This window comes from Neophocaena asiaeorientalis, unplaced genomic scaffold (assembly GCF_003031525.2).
Source record: "Neophocaena asiaeorientalis asiaeorientalis breed wild unplaced genomic scaffold, Neophocaena_asiaeorientalis_V1.1 scaffold571, whole genome shotgun sequence".
NCBI classification, from domain to species: Eukaryota; Metazoa; Chordata; class Mammalia; order Artiodactyla; family Phocoenidae; genus Neophocaena; species Neophocaena asiaeorientalis.
Window position 1 is genome coordinate 604057 of NW_020175669.1, and position 18505 is coordinate 622561.

Here is an 18505-nt window from a genome sequence, read left to right on the forward strand (position 1 = left end):
TTATCCCCATTCCAGAGCTTTCAGCAGGATCAGCTGAGGCCTCTGTTGCAACTGCATCACGGTGCAATATCTCCCCCTCTTCATCTTCCTTCACTCGCTCACAGGTATTGTCCCTGAAAGCACTCCCCGATAAACCTCATGCACCCAAATCTCAGACGCTCAGAATCAGTGTCCCAGAGAACCTGACGTATGGCAGCATCTTTCCTCAGTGACCCCACATCTCTATGTAGTTCCCTCTTTTCCTCACAGCCGTACCCAAACAACAGCAAATTTATTAAAACTGTATCCCAAGTCCCATTATCACCTCCACAGCTGCCACTCTGGTACGGAGCTGCAGTTACCTCCCCTCTGGCTCACTTGAACTTTGGACCAGTCTCCAAGCTGGTCACCATACTTCTTCTCTTGACCACTGCAGTCTATCCCTCAACATAATAATAAAGGTAATCCTGCCAAAACGTAATTCATTCACATCATTTCTTTGATCAAAACTCTTCAGTGGCTTCCCATCTTATTAAAAATTAAAAAAACGAAAACCAAAAAGACAAGAGTCCTTGCCATGCCTGCAGAGCCTCCATTACCTGGCCCTCTGCTTGCTCTATGCCTTCATCTCTTGTCTCCCTTGTCCATTCCTCTCCAGCCCACTGCCTTTCCTGCTGCTCCTTGAACGCATCAAGCCTCTTCCTGCCACAGGATCTTTGCGCTTGATGGTCCCCCTTCCAGGACTCCTGGGATTTATTCCTTCCCTTCATTTGGTTCTCTCTCAACTGCTACCTCACTGAGAAGCCTTCTCTAGTTATTTAAAATGCCATCATCCCACACCTGTCACATTCCGCCCCCTTTTCTTGCTGGCATTTCTTCGTAGCACTTTTGGCCACCTAACATATTATAGACTTATCTACTATCTGTATCTTCCCAACATGACAGCATCAGCTTTGACATGTTTGTTGCTATATCTCCAGTACCAGGCTCTCAATAGATATTTGCTGAGTAAAGTAATTGGCTTATAATGAGCTTTTGTGCGTCTCTCTCCTCCGTTAGGCTGTAAGCAACCTGTGTTCAGTTCTGGATCTTGTTTATTTCAGTATGGTGAGTACCTAGCCCAGAGTCTGGCCATACTCTAGGCACACAAGAATATTTGAGATGAATGAATGAATAAGTGACTGAGACTAATGGTATGGCCTTTAGCAAGCAATACATTGCCTCTTTAGGCCTCAGTGTTCTCCTGTGTAAAATGAAGAGAATATTAACCCCCACCCCCTGCCAACCTACCTCAAAAGGTTGTTGTTAAAAGTTAATAATATACTATACCAATTTCAGAGGCATTTCTAAGAAGCCAAGGGTGCCATATCCATGCAAATACTGGGCATACAGGAAGATAAGTCAGTAAGTCAAACAAGCTCCCCAGGTTCCATGAGACCAGGACTTTAGCCCCCATCTCCAGACTACCTGGAGCCATAGACATCAGGCCTTCAAGATATTCTTTTTGTAAAACAATGGCTTATGTGTTTGCTGCCAGTAAATTTCAGATCTTCTCTTCAGTCAGCCAGCAAATGTTTCCACTGTAAAAATAATACACCAATGACAGCAAAGAAAGTAGTGAAACAGGAAGAAAAAGCCCCCTAAAAATTCTAGAACTAAAGAGGGGTTCAGAAACTAGCATCTATGCTATGCGGCTGCTTCCCACTAGCTATCTATTTTACGTTTGGTAGTGTATATATGTCCATGCCACTCTCTCAAAAATAAATAAATAAAAAGAAACTAGCATCTATTAGTCTACAGGCAAGGAACAGGCATAGAAATTCAGGCTTAGAGCAATCAAACAGCACTCTGAAAGCAAGGGTGGTAGTGGTGATACAAATCACGTTTTATGCAAAACAGAGCCTCTTAGCCCTCTCCCCACAAAGCCAGTGTTCCACGTGGCATGTTGGCTTGTCCCTGAGAAGAGTGCTTTAGGGGGTTTCACATATACATACACACTCAACCAACAACGCCAAGTCTATAAGCAAGAAAAAGCCCCCCTCCCAATTTCTACTCAACGTTACTAGTCCTGGTTAGTGGAATCTGAGGTTAAAATGCCACTCTTCTTACCAGTGGTGCAGCTGGGGACATATCAAAGGTGTGAAAGCTGATATGGCATTTGTCTCACTGTCAGTGATTTAAGATGAACATGGCCCCCATGGATGCACTCGAGTTGTTATCCTGCATCCTAATCCTGTATCCACAGTCTTCCTATGGTGTGCCTTGACACTTGCTTCGTTGGCCTCTGTGGAAAGCCCCCCCTGACACTTACTCTTCTGAGACTCCAGTGGGGATCTAGATTCCTCCGAGCAGAGCCAATATCTTCACTACTCCATACCCTCACCCTATTAACCACGTCTTACCAGTCACCAAAACATTTGGATTCTGATTCTTGATGCTGTCTCCATTCCATCCCCTCCTTGCTTTCCCCAGTGCCACTGTTATTAATCAGACCCTCAAATATCCTGTATGTATTAATGGAGTAATAATTTGAAATATTAACCCCAGTGCTTTTATTCCCGTTATTATTTCTATACATCCCATGGCCTTTCCCCCATTAAAACTAGAACATAAAGCCTGAGCATCCATTGCCTCAAAGAAAGGTAGTTATAGCAGAAATGCAAGAAGTAAGTAAGTTTATCATTGGTTTAACAGCCAAAGTCTTAGCCTAAACAATAGATTAGGAAGGATATTTACTGAAGGCATAAAGCTTAACTGAGTTGAGAGAACTGGCAGAGAGTCAGAGAGGAAATTAATAAGGTAGATGCCTGTGTGGGTCTTTAAGAGGGGTCCCTGTGTTCTGCCAGCCTGGGCTGAACCCAGGGGTGCAAAGGGGGGAAGGTGATAGTTCTTCCCTTTAGTTCTGGGATCTGTGGAGACCCTGTGCTCCACTTCCCACTTTCAGCCCAGGAAGATGGCAACCTGGAGGGTTCTCCTGCTATCCACAAGGGAATGGGAACAGAAGAGTTGGTGTAATTACTTGGGACATTTAGGCATAAGGGCTAACTCAGACCCATTGAATTTTGCACAGTGGGCAGAAAGTCTCCAAAAGAATAGTCTGAAGGCCGTGGACCAAAGAGAACTTGCTGGGCTTCCCTGGTGGCACAGTGGTTGAGAGTCCGCCTGCCGATGCAGGGGACACGGGTTTGTGCCCCGGTCCGGGAAGATCCCACATGCCGCGGAGCGGCTGGGCCCGTGAGCCATGGCCGCTGAGCCTGCGCGTCCGGAGCCTGTGCTCCGCAATGGGAGAGGCCACAACAGTGAGAGGCCCACGTAGAGAGGCCCGCGTACCTCAAAAAAAAAAAAGAGAGACCTTGCTGTCTAGAAGATGAAAAGGCCACACAATGGCCTGTGTGGATCAATGACCTAGGCCACATAAGAGCCTGGATGTCCCAGCAGATGCCAGCATCAGTAGATGAGAGCCACTGCCACTCTCCCCCATCCCCACACTGTCCTCGCCCCATAGGTTGATGCTATAACCTCCCCCCTCCCAGCTCCAGAACTTAGATATAACCACAGAGAGAAGAAAAAGAGGGAGAAATGTCAAGCTAAGATTCAGCTTCTGTCAAGAGAGGACTTGGGTTTAAGTTTATAGAAAATAACTTCATTTTTGCACACCTTTGCTTAGGAGATTTCAAAAGCTACCTAAACTCACTGCAGTTGTACCCCAACTGGTCTCTCTACCTCTACCCCTCACCCCTCCAGTCTATGCCAGGACCAGAGGGGCATTTATTTAACGTGGATATGACCATGCTTCTACTAGTGACAAGCCAGGTTTTCAAGATCTTCAGATCTGGGTTCAAATCCAGAGTCTAGATGTCAACTGTTCTTGGGCAAATTACTCAACCTTTGTGAGCCTCATTTTCCTACCTTGTAAAGTAGAATAATCCCAGGACCTACCTCACTGGATGCCATTAGGACTCCATGAGATGTTGTAGGTCTTGGCACAGATTAGGTGTCCAGGCAATATTTCTGGTCCCTAATGTATGATGGTGTCTATCACTTCCTTGGCTCTTTGCATGTGCCACTCCTCTCCTACCTCCCAAAAGAAAAGCAGAAAATTCTCCCAACTGTCACGTTATTCCTCAAGGCATTAGCAGGGCTAGCTTCTTCTGGGCCACCTAGGGTAGGTTTAGGGGCTTCTCAGTGCTGTACCTTCAGCTCCCCAAGCTCAACCTAATCATAGCATCCATTGCACATTATCTGGTTACTTGTCAATGCTCTTCAAAAGCCAGAAGTAATCCTTGATCCCTACAGTGATGGCCCTGAACCCTCTTACAATCTTGAGCTCCCTTTTCCCAGAGAAGACCCAGGAGGCAAGAGGAAGCCCTTCTTTAAGACAATGGTAGGGAAGGGGTCAGAGGTCAAGTTAAGGAAGAGTCGGGCTTGTAATCTTGCCTATGGCTTCTGTGAGAGTCCTCCATGACCCATGGGCCCAGGGCAGCCTGGCATCCCAGCAGGCTGGAATGCAAGTTTTCCAGGTCAACTTTTATCTTCATACATGGTGTTTGTCCCTTTGATCCTTGAGCAGATCAAACAAAGCTCACCAATCGATGGCTTCCCTCCTTGCCTTTCAGAGCAGATCATCAAACACAGCCTTCATCTCTCCCTGCTTCCCTCCCACCCTTCTTGTTTTCCAGTCAGTCATCTGCTCTAAAGACCCAGTCTGCGGCCCACCTATCACCCCTCCCAAGTACTGCAGGTGGGATTGTTGAATGTCTTTCATTCAAATGAGTGTAGATCAATTTCAGTATTCACTCACTGTCACATCCCGGTGCTTCCCTCTCACCTAGGCCCTTGGGCAGGGGTGGAATGAAGCATAGACTGCAATTGCCTGGTCTTGGTGTAGAAAGCACCTGGTAATAAGAGAACCAGGGAAAAAAAGAGACTTTTCTGGGCCTATTTCCCCTTTCGTGTAACTGGACTATTACTTCCTGCCCCCTCACAACCCCCAACTCACAAGGTCCAAGCGAGCAAGTTAACGGGTGTGAAAGTTCACCAGGAAATGTGGCACTCTGGATGCACATTGGGTTTGGCTAGTCACAGTCTTTACATGTTGGGAAAGACTCTATTCCCAGTTTCCCCAGGACTTCCTGAGAAGCAGGAATTTCAGTGCTAAAACCAAGAAAATCCCAGGCAAAAGTGGATGAGTTAGTCGCCCTACAAAGAGACAGCACTTGGGAATGGATGTTATGGACTGAATTATGTCCCCCCAAAATTCATTTGTTGAAGGCTTACCCACCAGTACCTCGGAATATGACTATAGTTAGATAGAGCCTTTAGAGAGGTGATTAAGCTTAAATGAGGTCATCAGGGTGGGCCTCAATCCAATTCAACTGGTATCCTCTTTTTAAGAGGACATTTGGACACAAAAAGACACCAGGAACACACACAGAAAAGAACATGTGAGGACACAGCATGAAGGCGGCCTTCCACGTGCCAAGGAGAGAGGCCTCAGAAGAAACCAGCCCTGCTGACACCTTGATCTTGAACTTCTGGACCCCAGGACTTTGCAAAAATAAATTTCTGTTGTTTAAGCTGCCCAAACTGTGGTATTTCGTTATGGCAGCCCAAGGTGACTAAAACAGTGTCCCACATACTATATATCTAACTATTTGAAAGTCACATACCAAGAAAACACACAGACATTCAAATGTTTCTATCTTGTGAAGTACACCTCTATAAAGACCTGAAAGGCCACGTAAGAATTTAGAATTCTCAAGGTTCTGTGCCACTCCTGGTTGGGTAGGGTATAGCCCGCCTCTGGCCCCCAGCCTATGGCCTGTCCCGTTATACTCCCACACCCTGTCTTCGTCTTACACCATGAGTAGCTTCCCAAGTCCATGTGTGGGAACCTGGCTCTGATTACAAACACCCCCCACAGACAGACACTCGTTGGCCACCCTTCAGGCCTAGGGATGTGCACACTGAAGGTGGGATCCCTCTCAGGGAGCATAGGCCACTGTCAGCTTAGAAGCAGACTCAGGGTCAGTAGGGCTGGGAATTGTGGAGTCCCAGATGCCAACAGCATAACCTGCAAGGAGAGGATGAGGGCTCTAGGTTGACACGTCCCCTCAGCCCATCAAATCCCTCTCTTTAAGGGGAGTGGCCCCGGTAGAACAGAGTGGAGCCCTCTAAAGTGTGGGGATCAAGGCAGGGCTCCCAATTGCCCTGGTCTGAGGGCAGTACTTTCAGGAAACCAGATCCCATGACTGTGCTGTGGCATTCCACGCCAGTCCAGAAACGGGAGGAAGAAGGGACCAGTCAAGGGGAGAAGGGATTTGAATCCACACCTTCTGGTTCCAGAATCCGAGTTCTTAATGGATTCTTAAGAGCTTAAGAATTTGCACTGCTTCTTACCAAGAGCACTGCTTCTTACCTAGAGCAGTGGTCAGAGGAGACGGCCAGAGTGGGAGCCGTCAAAATAGCCTGATGTGTAGGAAACGGGTAGATGAACAGAGGTGGTTCCCTGAAGACGGGCATTCTGGGACACTCATGAGGAGGGACACGTCTCAAGAATTTGAACTCAGGATTTCTCCTGCCTACAAGATTTCTCCTGCCTACAAGATTTGTGCCCTCACTCATTAGAGCCCTGTCTTCTTCTGACAGTGATGATAATAAAAGTAATAAATTATCTCTCCATGTACATTAAGGAAAGAAACGTGAACATGCATGAAAGAAAGCTTTTGCACATAAGTCACGCTCATGGAACAGTATTGGCTTCAGCTTAGGAGTAAGTAAACTGAGGCTCGGAGAGGAGAGCTGGCTAATCAGAGGTGACAGAGTTCGAAATTTGACTCCAGAATCCAAGTACATTTTAATCGTGGCACATTGAGACGATCCACAGTGGCACTGAATTATGTCCATCCGATTGGACAGGCATTTATTAAGAGTGTTTCTGTGCCAGGCATTGATTAGCTGCCAGCATAGAGATGTGGACAAGATCTGTCTCTGCTCGAGTGACTCACAGACCACAGGGGAAATGGGCAGGTGAACTACAATTGCAGCAGTTGAGAAGTGCCGGCAATAAGGAAACGCAGGGAGGACCCAGAGGATGGTCTGTGAAGATCACCCCAGGAGATGATTCAACTGGACCTTCAAGGCTGAGGGGAAGTGGCAGAGAACAGAGGGAAGAACCTGCTGGACAGGGAACAGGAGTGTTCTGGGGAAGGAGATCTGAGATAGAGGGCAATCCTGGTGTTGCTTGAAGTGCCCCAGCTTGGAGCAGGGGTCGGGTTGAGGGTGGGATCGTGGGGCCTATGAAAGTCTAATTAGATATAAGGGAAGGTCTACTCAGATTTTAATCCAGGTAGTGACCAAATCAGAGATGCACCGTTATCTGTATCAAACACCTCTCACTTTGTACTGAAATGGCCTCTTTCTTTGTCTCTGTCCCCCTCCCCTGTCTTTTAGTTCCTCAAGGAATGAATTTTATTATAGGCAGTGTCCCATGCAGTGTCTGGAATTCATTTACTGAATGAATGAATGAACAAACTCTGCTACCCAGTTGTATTCTCCTATTTTGGCTTCCTTTTCTTTCCTGTGCTGTTTCTGATTTTAGTTAAGGATTGAATGTGGGCTCCACACATAGGCCCTGAGGCTGTGAGTCTGTGTGTGTATGTTTTACATCAGCCAAACCAAATAAACAAACACATGGCAGAACCCCAGGCGTGCTGCTCCTACACTTGGCACCGCTAGCTGGCACGTGGCTGCCCCTTCCCAGACACCCCAGCTCCTCCCTCCAGAGTTACGATGCCGCCTAGAGGCTTGGCTGTGGACTTGGGAAGCCCCCTCCCCTCTCCGGCGGCAGCAGCAGCAGCAGGACTCCAAGCACACACTGACACGCTCCTTTTACTTGGAGGGAATTTGAAATCACTTTTGTCTTAAAACTCCGGAGAATTGGTTGGCAGCCCCTAAGAAAATGAGGGCCCACCGACAGCGTGGTGACCACAGTACCAGGACAGATTTCTGACCTCCTGTCTCCAGCTGAGCTTCCTGGCTCCATTATACTCATTCCAACTGGATTAACTGCCCAACCCCTACTGACTGCCCTCGTGACCCCTAGGGTTTCCTTCTGTGGGGCATGTCTGGCTCTTCGAGAGCCCCCAAATCTGTGGTCTCAGTACGGTGCTCACCCTCTGAGGTCTTCTTGTATTTCCCCCAAATCAGTAAATGACTGCCCGATTTCTAGGTCAGGAACTGGGGGCTAATTCTAGACTCCATTTCCCTCACTCCACAGCCCTAGTCACCAGGCATTGCAGAGTTGCCCACAGAGCTGCTTCACAAATCCATCTCCCTCTTTCTATACCCTAGAGCTGCTGTCCTAGTTCACGTCCCCCTCATCTCTGTTTGGACATGTACAACTACCTCCTACTGGTCTCCTTGCCTCCGTCTCCCTTCTATGATCCCATCTTCTTTCTAGGCGCCATATCAATCTCTCTAAATTACTGATGTGATTCAGTCACTCCTTGACCTAAAGACAAAAATAAAATATTAAAAAATAAAAAACCTTAAGTGGTCCCTATAACAAAAACTGTATGTTGTTCTTCAATCTCCATTTTTCTCTAGTAATACAACCCCCACATTTTAGGGGGCTACTCGAATTAAGACTACATTTCCCAACAACCTTTGCAGCAAGGTGTGGTCACGTGACTCAGGTCCGACCAATGAGATCTAGCTAGAAGTGCAGTATGCAACTTTTAGCAGTGTCCTTAAAGGGAAGTAGTGTGCACTTCATCTTCCTTTCTTCCTTTCTGCAGGATGGAAAACAGATGTGATGGCTGGAGCTGGCGTAACCATCCTTGATCATAAAGTGCCCTTGGCAGTGGAGGTCACACAGGGTAAGATAAAAGTGTACCATGGATCACCATACAAATCCTGCCTTTTTCTTCCCAACTTGCACATGAGAAAGAAACCAGCTTCTATCCCAATGAAATCACTGTTATTTCAGGGTTTTCTGACACTCCAGCTGATCCCAGTTTTAATGAATTACCACCTACAGATGGAGTCTGGAGCACAAATGCCAGCAGGAGCCAGGTAGGCAGCATGACTTAGTGATGCCTTCAGGGAACAGGAGACTAGGAATGGATTTGTTTATTCATTCATTTTTATTTATTTATTCATTCAGTTTTCCATTTAACAAGTATTTATAAAGCCCGGCACTCTTAGGCACCGGGAAGGCAAAGACAATCATATCTGGTCCCTTCTTAAAGGAGACCTAGTCTGATTGGGGAAGACATTTTAAACAGATAAATGTAGAAGAGTGTTATGGAGATTGTAATAGTGATGTAAAAATGTGGTAGAAGCACAAAAAAGATTGGATTCTAAATAAAGATCTGAAAACAAAAACTTCAAAGAGAAGGTAACTTCCTCCCAAAAGATGAGTGATGAAGGGAACTATGGATAAACAAAGGTTAGGAGGATTCTATTCCCTGTTGTTGCAATTGCCTTCCCTTTCGGGGAATTGCAAACATTTTGGTGGAATAGAGCCCAGGTGGGCTCCACCCAGAAGGCAATGGGGAGGAACATTAGTACAGCATAAGGAACTCTAGGACTTGATCCAGTTTGTTCTGCAGACATTTTGCTCACTGAGCCCTTTACAGGATTTGATAACGCTGGGGAAATCATAGCTCCTTACCAACAGCACTACATTGTAGAAGAGCTGATGTTTAGCAACTGCAGGCACCATGTCTAAAGATCTGACACATAGTAGGTGCTTAGTAAATTTGGGTGTAGTAAGAGAAGACTTCCTGAGGGGTTTTGTCTCTCTGTTACTCTCTTGCTCCAACACCCCAAGTAGAAAGTCCTGGAAGTTTGGGGGACATTACAAATATGTAAAAATCCAGTATCACATAGGACTGGCTAACCCGATCAGAAACTGGGTATAAACAATCCATTTGTCACTATCTGTGTAGACCCGGTGTACATCAGCCCTGCCTGGTGGAGGCTGTTTAAAATAACAGTGTAAAATTGACTTACCTGCATTTTTTATGAGCATTGAAAGAAAACGTCCAAAGCAAGAACTACAGAAAGCACGAGGCACATAGACGATGACCTCTCACTAATTTTCACTTTGCACTTGTTGCTACTTAATCTTGGGATGCATCCCTACTCTAATTTCACCCTAGTCCAATGGAGTCAGTTTCCAGAGGCTGGACAGGGTGAATTAGAACCCTGAGCAGATCAAGTCATCTCTGGGGCTCTCAGACTTCCCTCAGGGGCTCAGAGCCCAGCTCCCTGCACAGTGGTCCTTTTCACTCTTCAAACAGAGCATCGGATTCTCACTACAGACACAGCATGACCCTTGCTCTTGCCCTTTCCATCTTTTACAATTTCTTGTGCTCCAAACGGCCCTAAAGATAACCATGGGGAACACATACCTGACATAGTTTCGTCTCTGAAGCACTTTCCTCATGGGAGAACTCTCTTCAAAGAATGCTTTAAGAGAATAGAAAAGAACAAGGCTGGGCTGCATTCGTCAGCCAATAAGGAGCTTGGAAATAACTCCTCCAGCTGCTCATTTCTAAAAGTGGAAAGCTGAGACCCAGAAAACTAGAGTGGGTTGCCTAAAAACACACAGAACACTTCAACACAATTCTTCAGCAGTTTGAAGTGTGTGTACTTTCCAGTCCTTTTCTCTGCCTACACCTTGTAAACATGTTCTGAACAGATGGAAGAGTGATCCACCCCAGTTAACCCTGGGCACACACCGAGTCCCCAAGCTAAGGGCACGGTTCAGGACAGAGCCCTCTGGGAGCCTCCTTGGTCCAAGCATGTCGGGAGACCTGAGTGGCTCTGGAAAGCCATGTGGATGGAGGGGCTGGAGTTGGGGTCAGCGAAGCAGCAGGGAGCCCAGGTGATGGGAGCAGGGCCGGCCTTCTCCTCCCCGGTCTGCAAGCTTTGAACCTCTTGGGCCCAGCAGGTGGGCATCAGGGTTGGGGGCATTACCATTTGTTTTTCCACTTTGATCTTTTGTCTTTTAAGTGTTGTGGAAGATCTTTTTGGCTGGAGCCTGAGAAACTGAGCATGAGAGGCTGTGGCTTCAATACTGTGAAACTCTTCTCTTTGCAAAGCCCACTGCCTGTCTCATTGCATCCCCACAAGTCATTCCCTTGCCCTTCCTGCCTCTCAGTTTTCCTCATCTACAAAATAGGAGGATTGGACTCATCCAGTGATTTTCCGACTTCACCTTTTAGCAGCAGAACCTCACCTTTTTCCCCTCAATTTACCCCTGGAAACCCAACGCTCAAAGCAAAGTGCAGCTGCTCTGCCTGAAGCTGGAGGTGGGGGTCTCTGTCTACTTGGGTAACCTCGAGGCCCCTTCTTTAGTCAGTTGACCCCCAGGTCCTGCTAGAAGCACTAAGAACACAGTTTGAAAATCTCAGGACTAGATGACCTTGAAGTCCCCTTCCGGTTCCCCTTTATAATTGTAAAGCGAAGCCCTAGGAATTGTGGGAAGGGAAGCCAGGACCTCTAGTCTGATTATATAAATGAACTGGCTGAAAGTCAGAAGTGGCACGTGACCGGCCTAAGTTATAGGGCAGCTCTGCCTCTTTCTGTCAAGTCTTACCCCCTGTTCTGCCTCCATGTAGAGACCATGCATGCAAGCATGCAGCCAAATAGAACTACTTAGAGTTCCCCAGACATGACACTTTTACCCCTCTCTGCTCCTATTAATGCTCTGCCTTCTACGTGGAACGCAACTCATACTCTTTTCAGACTCTTGAATGGGCACGTGTTTAAACGGGGTTCAGTAGCACCCCTTCTCTGAAGACTATCCCAAATCCTACACCCTTTTCTTTGTGCATGCATAATTCTCTGCCTCTGCTGTAATAACAGTCCTTGGTGATTTATCCCCTTAACTCTTCCACTAGAGGACCCATAATGTAACTGATTTATATTTTTGGGACTTTTCAGGGTAGCTTGCACATTGTAGATATTCAAATATATGTAGTGAATGAATGGATAAAGGAATGAGGGGCATTGTTGGGACTGGCTGAAGTGCTGGCCTTCTGTCACCACGACTTCGCCATCACAACAATCATGGAGCGATTTTCGTCTTCCCCTCTTTGATGTTGCCCGATATCTTCCTCCATAATATTTCCTAACATTCAGCTCCAAGGAGCAAAGGCAATTTAAATCTAAGGTTGTCCTCAGCTTGCTTAATACAACCAGCCTCATCTGCTAAGGATAGATCAGTGTGGTCAAAACTCAAAACCCACAGGGCAAATTTCCCCCAGGGAAGTCATTCAGCATAGGTCGTAAAGGAAGAAAGAAATGTTTATCTATTGGTGCCCTTCTGTGTGATGGATGCTTTATGCAGGCAGAAGAACCAAGTACGCTACCCTCTTCATCCCTTTTGTCTTGCCTTCTACCACCATCCACGTCCCCATCTGGGAGAAAGTTGGTTTTGGGCACTTTGAAACATTAAGATATTCCTAACAAGGTGACCCCTATTTGGGGAGTTTGTTAGCCTCGTGTAAGCTTCTCTGAAAATTATGAGATGAAAAGGAAAAAAGGACTTGCCTTCAGAGATCACTTCCAGCTGCAGCAGTGGGTGTCCAGGGCCTGCAGTCTGGAGGAAGTGTCCAGCAGTGCCCAAGTGTCCTGAGACAGTGGCCTCAGCAGTGGTGTTCTAAGCCAACCATTCCTGGGCAGGGTCTGGGCTGTACCAGCCATCTCTTGCTTCCCACTTAATCCTCCTTGATCTCTCTCCTCCTCAAAGTGTGAGCTACCTGATAAAGTCTAATAAGTTCCTTTTGTGTTTACACTTAAAAAATAAATAGAATTTGCCAACTTAGACTCAAGGGGTCATAACTTGGAACAGAATTTGCAGACTGGAGCACAGTGATAAAGCCCAGATTCTTCAGAGACAGGATAAGAAAGAAGGGAGGCCATGGTGGAGGGAGAGATCTGAGGAGCTCCATTCAAGGTGAACTTGACAGAACTAGAAGAGGACCTAAGGAGAACAGTTAAAACATGTTTGCACCATCTTCTATATTCCCAGTAGCTTTGGTGGTGGACTGAGCACTCATGCAATTCTCACATTGGAAGACAAAGAACCAGCTTTGCATTTCCTCATGTCATTCTCACAACAGCCCTCAGAGGTGAGTCCTCCTGGTCTAGCACTACTCAGAGGACAAGAAGCCTTTCCTCAATGGCCTTTTGCCATCTGGCCTTTTCCTGGAGGCCAGGACCTTGGGCCAGAAGTGAGGGGCAAGTGGAGGTCTGGAGGAGGGCTTATGTTCTGATATTGAAAGAGAGAACGGAAAAGTAGTTCTCTAAGACTTTTTGGGGTGATGGTGCTTCCATCACTGAGAAGTCTACCAAAGTCAGGCAGGAGGAGGCATTGTCTACAGAAACTTAGTTGAGAGGCTGGTGTTGGAGAGGAAGACATTTTCCTCTACCCTTCTAGGCTTTATTGGCTGGTCTAAGAGTTAAACTGACATGAGACAGATTAACAGGAGAAAATTAAAAGTTTAATAACATGTGTACATGGAGGAGACCCAGGAGAACTGAGTAACTCATCAAAACAGTCAAAGCCCTTACCTTAAATACCATCTTCAGGTAAAGACAAAAAAAAAAAAAAGGATGTTGGGGATAGTGGTTTGGGACTTCAAAGGAGAGAAAGGAAATTCACATGGATGTGGAAAGCAAATGTTTGGCAAGTAAATGTTTCCTGGGCCTTGCAGAGACAGTGGGACACAGAGTGGATGGTGATCTCTAGGGCCCGCTGAATGTCCCCTACCACACTTAGCCCATAGTTTTTGCAGATATCTCTGCTGATTGCTCTTTTCCAGGGATAGAAAAATTCCCTCTATCTAAATTCGATTAGGCAGTTAGTGAAGGAGGTCACAGTTTTGTCCTGAGTCTTTCGGGCCTTGATTGTTTTCAGCCTGAAATAATCCACATGCTAAAGATTTTGGGGTGGCAAGTTTTGCTCCCCTACACTGGTGAATTTGTTTAAGCCCCTTTCACGTGATGACAGGCCAGAGTTCAGATCCTGGAAGTGTATTGAGTTCGTACCATGTGCCAAGCACAGTGCTACACTGTGCGGCAACAGCTGTGAGCAGGACATCCCTGCCCTTGACGGTCTGGAGAGCAGATGTACTGCCTCTGGGGGTTCCTGGGCTCTTGTCTCTTTCTCGCCAGAACATTGTTGGAATTCTTTATCAAAAGTGAACCAGAGGGATCTTGTGGTCCATTCTTTTATCCTCATCCTCTGTTGTCTGTTGACGTGATTGTGTTTTTGTCTGAGAGCTGAAGCTCTTTGCAGTGTGTTCTCAGTCTTTCATCTGCAATTGCTCAAGCTTACTTTGCCTTCATCATTTTTCCGCATCAGCTGTGCTTACACTGCTCAGTTGTATTTACATTGCTTGAGCCTCTTCTGTCCTTGTTTGCCACAGAACCAGTACATGAAAATGCAGCTCCAAAACAATGGAAACAGACTACTGTTCTCTTCAGTGATGTCCCCCATTAATAACTGGTGCAACGGAGGATTCAATTAAATGAAATAATATATAAAATGTATTAAGATTGTGCCAGGCATGTGGGAGGCACTCAATGTATGTTAGCCATTATCATTAGAAATCTGTATTCTTCAAGCTGACGGTTACCTGGAAGAAGTCCATTATGCAGAGGTCCTTCTTGGCTCTCATTAGCAAATGGCCTCTTGACCATAGCAGCTGGGGTTTGGGCCACCTGCTTCCTGCTGCTGTTGGTTTCCCTGCCTAGCAGTGTCATTCTCACCTTCAAGCAGATCATCCCTGCTCTTTACTCCTTACCACACACTTACCTTGAAGTGTCACTGGGGGCAGAGAAACATGCATTCCCTATTAAATTTTAACCACACATTGGGGACAATGTGAGGTCATTTATCCATTCAGCGAACATTGTGAGCACTTACTCTGTGCTGGGAGCTGTGCTGGGTGCTGAGGCTACAGAGATAAATGAATCACAGCTCCTGCCCTTCAGGAACTCCAACATGTAAACAAAGTGGAACATGTTAACTATGTCCAGGTATGAACAAAGTGTCCCTTTGTGTTATGGCAAGTGTTCCTGGAGATTCCTATTCAAATGAAATTATCCCACCTAAAAAGATGAACCAGCAACAGCCCCCCCACCCCATTTTCTCCAGAATCAAAACAAAATTGCATGGTACTTGTGATAGGTTACAGAATTTTTAAACAGCTATTAACTCACTCCCCCCACCACCTCCTATGGGAAAGAGCTCTTTCTCCCCATTCATGTTGAGTATGGCTATGTGACCTGCTTTAGTAGAAGTGAGTATTTAAGTTCTGAGCCCAAGCTTTGAGAAGTATCTTGTGTTTCTTATTGCTACTCTGAGAGGTTCCAACCCCTTCCATAAGAAGAACACAGCCCTGATAGCTGCTACCTTCTGTCCTGGACCCACAGTGAGATATATGGTACAGACCTGAACTTGCCCCCAAGCCTGAAGAAGAGCCATTACTATGACCTAAAGATGCATGTGCAAGAAATCAATGATTATTTTTTATGTTCTGTAACTCTGTACTTGTTTGTTACACAGCAAAACTGACTAGTACTGTCTTCAAGACTCAGTGCTCTATATGACTACACCCACCCTCTCTGGCCTTCTCACACTTAACAATTCACCTGTTCCCAAGCCCACTGTGTGAGGTATTCCCTCTGCCTGGGCTTGTCTTCTTCACTTACGTATGGTTCAAAGCCTGGATCAAATGTTCACCTTTTTAATGATACCCTTCTTTTTTTTTTTTCTTTTTGCGGTACACGGGCCTCTCACTGTTGTGGCCTCTCCCGTTGTGGAGCACAGGCTCCGGATGTGCAGGCTCAGCAGCCGTGGCTCACGGGCCTAGCCACTCCATGGCATGTAGGATCTTCCCGGACCGGGGCACAAACCTGTGTCCCCTGCATCGGCAGGCGGACTCTCAACCACTGTGCCACCAGGGAAGCCCAATGATACCCTTCTTAATCCCCAGCCCCCAAATAAAAATAAATATGATGATAATAATAACACTGATAATACATTGCTAATTCATTCAGTAAGTATTGATTGGCTGCCTGCTCCAAGCAGATCCACGTTCTCCCTGTGTGCCTCCCAAGGTCTTCATCCAAATTCATCAGGCCCTCACCACATTGCCTTGTAATTGGCTGTTTAGGAGGCCTGTTCTCCCACCAGCTGTTGCCTCTTCCAGGGCAGAGGCTGTCTTTTTTGTCTCTGTGTCTGGGAGTGAGGACAAGCACAAAGTAAATGTCAGTCGAATTCAATCTCCCTGTGAACAGTAGTTGACAGTGTATGTGGCCACTTCCCTGAATGAGAGAGAAAGAGGCCAGAAGGACCAACAGCTGGAGCTGATGCTGTTCCCACCTGCAGCCCTGGCCCTGCCTCGGGGCCAAACCAAATCTGACCGGGGCAGGAAGTCCTCAGGCATCTTTAGGATCTAGTCCAGTGGAGCTTAATGTTGATTCACCCTGTTTATTGGCCTCGTGTGTGAGTCATTTTCCCAGCACTGAGTGCAGGACTCCACTATTTTATCTGGGTCACCTCTCCACTGGCCTGACCTGGGAGGTGGTCTACTTTACCCCCATGCTTCTGGGATGCCTCCCTCACACTTCCCACTAGCTAAAGCACCTCCACAAAGAGCAGGTTCTGAGCTAGACCCTCTTGCTAGGAGCTGTCTGGACAGGACCGGTCTGTTTGGTCCCAAGTTCTGGTAGCTTCTCTAGTCACTAAGTTCCTCTAAAGAGGGATTTAGCTTTGTTTTTGCCAGTCCTTTCTCTTGTTACTACGGTTCTGCCCCCTGGGACCCAGCTGGTCTCTGGGGCCTGCTCCCAGATGGCAGCCACCTCTGACTTTGAGAAGGAGAGTATAAAGTACCCACTAGGACTTGGTGAATGCGACCACCACTAAACACTCAGATCTTTGAAGACAGGGAGTTCGTTCCAAAATAGAGATAGGGCCTGTCTTCTATATGCCACTGAAAAAATATTGAATGAATAAATGGAGGGATGAATGCCCAGCCGCAGAACTTACCTTCCAAAGGATAAGGGAACCAGAGTGAACACAGTATTTGATATTTCAGACTGAAACGTCATTTTTGTCTCTCTTATTCTCCGCTCAATCTGTTCAGCACCTCTTCCTGATCCTAACTCTCAGCCTAAGCCCTCCTGCATCCCACCACCCCCAATTCCCAACCTCCGACTCTTTTCCTGCCCCCACTATTTTGGCCAGTCCCTTCTGGCACAAGGCTTGTGTGGGTGGATCTGCCAATGGTGAGGCATGTCCCCATCTGGTGAGTTCTGGGACCCTAGTCCTTAGGTCCTGCCCATACTGGCAGGTCCTGGTAAGATCCCCCAGCCATTTATACTGTGTCTCTAGGGCCCAGTTCTGTACCACTTGCCCTTCCCAAAACCATGATGCTGGGCTGGTTGAGGGGAGGAGACTGAGTGAGGCTTTGGTGGAGCTCAGCACTTCCCCACTTCTCTCTAACATCCTGGTTAGCAGCCCTACCTCATTGCGGAATCCTGAGATGGGCCACAGAAAAGGAGAAAGCCCAGAAATCCTGTTCCATCCCTGTGCTACAGGTCTCCATCCTCACAAGACCCTGAAGCAAGTGATTCTGCTAAGAACCCTCAATGTAAGATCCTGCCCCATCTGGAGAAGTTGAGAAGTCTGAGACTATCCCCTACATCAAGCAAGAGGAAGGTCCCTTCAGAGGGAGTGTTGAATTTCAGACATGGGACCAGTGAGGGCTTCAGAGGGACACCAAGAGGCAGACAGCACAGGGAGCATAGCTTCTTTGCTCACCACACAGCTCTGGCCGTTTCAGCTACACCCAGATCCAGTTAGCTGCTGAGGACCCCCAGCTCAGGGAGGCCCCAGGCTAGCAAGATGCCCCAAGAAACAAAGTCATGGAAGAAGAGAGGGCAGCCTGGACTAATCTGAACCACACAATCTCAGAATCTTGGAACTGAGAGGAACAGAGCCACATTGCAATCCAGCCAGTCCTCTATAACTCCTCTGATAAAAGGCCATCCTACTTTAGAATACCTCAGGCAGCAGAGCCCTTACTACCTCACAGAACCGTGCACATCTTCTTCTTCACACATTATATTCGCCCTTAAATTGAGCTGAAACCTGCCTCCATGTGAGATGAAGTGTCAGACTGTCACTCAGCTCTTCCATCTGAGCTCCCATGATGCCCCAGCTTTGGGAACATTTAATAATCCCCCAGTTTACTGCACTCTTCTAAAGCGGCCAGAAGGCTATTTCTCTTTAAATGTCCCTCTGGGGCTAAGAAGAGTGTCTGAGAAGAAGATAACATTGTGAGTTGGGTCACTGAAACACGCTGATGTCTTCAAGGCATTTGTTTATGGCCCTGTCCTAAAAAGAAGCATCACCCCAGCCTTAGTTTGCTGGTTCCCTCTCACTCCTGGTCAGGGTAGGACATGTGGCAGCTGAGGGCAGCCCCACCCCACAGACCCCCCT